The sequence below is a fragment of the Nyctereutes procyonoides genome, unplaced genomic scaffold (assembly GCF_905146905.1).
Source record: "Nyctereutes procyonoides isolate TBG_1078 unplaced genomic scaffold, NYPRO_anot_genome, whole genome shotgun sequence".
Taxonomy (NCBI): domain Eukaryota; kingdom Metazoa; phylum Chordata; class Mammalia; order Carnivora; family Canidae; genus Nyctereutes; species Nyctereutes procyonoides.
Genome location: NW_026575145.1, coordinates 20,556,504 through 20,558,646, shown reverse-complemented (window position 1 = coordinate 20,558,646; position 2,143 = coordinate 20,556,504). Strand labels below are relative to the sequence as shown.

The 2,143-nt window shown below is 36.8% G+C and overlaps 1 pseudogene; it reads right to left on the bottom strand.

The window, feature by feature from the left end:
- Positions 1 to 1,781: 1,781 nt before the first annotated feature.
- On the bottom strand, positions 1,782 to 1,881 carry LOC129499594 (U6 spliceosomal RNA; annotated as a pseudogene).
- Positions 1,882 to 2,143: the final 262 nt, after the last annotated feature.

The window sequence follows — 2,143 nt, the reverse complement described above, 5'->3', positions numbered from 1 at the left end:
GAGGTTCCTAGAACCTAGAAAGAAAGAGACTTAGAACTGGTGAACTTATATGTGGTAGTGATTATCAATCAGTGGACACAGTCAGTTGGAGACTACCCCCCAGAGAAAGAACCAGAGTGATAGATATCTTGATCTCTTTCTACACTTCCCTCTGGTATTTTCTACTAGCAGGAAAAGCCAGAATACATGAGAACCTCTATTTACAGTTCTTACAGGTCAACTCTGAGGTAGCCAGAAAGACAGGAAAAAGTAAAGAATGAAGCCAGAGGGAAATGAGATATCCGTGCAGCTTAACATTTACAGCTGAGATCTGAATTTTTCCAACCACATCTTCTAGCATTCAGTTTAGTGAATGAAATCTCCCAAGTATGTTTCCTCATGTTTTTGTTAGAAATACTTCTGCCGTTCTCCCCACAAATAAATGGATTAATCCTTCAACCCTTATCTTCAAATGCAGTCACATTGGGAATTAGAGCTTCCACATATAAATTGGGGAGGGATCCAATTTAGTCAATAATATACATAACCTCATCTAATTTTCACAACAACCCATGAGATATATCCACATTTTAAAGATAAGAGAACTGAAGATTAGAATTCATTTTACTTTTCTTTGTCCTTATAGATAAGAAATGATAGAATCAGAATTTAAATTTCATCCCATCTTATTTCAAAACCTATACTTTTTTTAGCCACTCCCTGCTATCACCATGAATTGTACGGCTATCTCACCAGACTCCTAAATGGTAAGGAACCATGTCCTATTATTTTTAAACTGCATCACCTTACATACTGTCTGCTCTATAAAAGACAGTCCATAAATGTCCCTAGAATTAAATATGGATGATATGGAGAAAACAAACAAAAAGAGCTTATAGTTTCAAAGCACATTTATCAGTCATAAATAATAAAAAATACAAAATATGTTTATGAAAAGAAAGCCAAAGCTAAATACAAGAAACAGTCATTTCTCTTCCTAGGTATGCAGTAGGTTTACTTTGATCCACTTCTCTCAGCTGGATTCAAGTTAATATTTCTTTTCTACTCACTATTTTGCTAAGAGCCATGAGATCAGCTGCTGCTGGTTTTTTTTTTTTTTTTTTTTTTTTTTTTTTTTTTTTTTTTAGTTTGAAACAGCCAGTCTCTTTTTCCTGGAACAGTCTTCTCCTGAAGCAAAAGCCTCCTTTTTGGAGCAAAGCTTCCCTCCTGGGGTCCTTTGTTCTGCCAGTGCTGAGTACCTTTGAGCTTCTCTCTGGAGCAGGTCTGGAACCAGTACCTTTCCCTTCTTTTGAACAGCTGAGCAAGTTGTCTCTCAACTTGGTTGCCCTCACTGTGCTAGAGGCCTGTGCAGTCATGTGCCTCTGTCTCAGCTCATTTAAAAAAAAGCCCTCTGGCAAAAGCTGATTGAGTATCTAGGCAGGTTGACTTTTTTTTTTAATATACAAATATTTTCAATTTTATACAGAACTAAGATCTTATTAAAAAGTGAATCACTTTACAATAAGTAAGTTGACTTCTTCACAAGCAATCCAGACACAAGTATGAGCTTTGATGAAAAGTAGAGAATGCATCCAATGATCATCAATTATTAAGATTTGGAAAGATTTTAGACATCTTCAGACCCAACTGCCTATCTAATGAAGAAATTCCACTATAACAAATTGGGAGTTAGGTGATCATAATGAAAACTTGGCATACTTTGAAAGAAAAGTCTGGTCCCGTTTCATGTTGGACAGTCCTGTTAACAGAGCTGCCTTCAATTAAACCAGTCTACTTCTCTTGAAATTGTATTATTTGTTACTGTAGACACCATCCTTGCACAGGGGCCATGCTAATCTCCTTTGTGTCATTCCAATTTTAGTGTACGTGCTGCGAAAGCAAGCGCTATTAGTTTAATTAACATTGACTGACCCTGTGTTCAATTCACAGGCCCCTGTTGTAGGTGCTAGAATTTCTACTCACTCATCTACCAAAACAATATGCAAATAACTCCACCTACTTGTCTGTATTGTCAATAGGGAGCTTCAAAAAATGAAGTTGGAGCAGAATAAGGGGGAGAGCCCATTGGTGAGAAAGTGGGATCGTTTCCACATGATAGAAATAGAAAACCATAGAAGAGTACATCAGAAAAGAATAGGAAGAG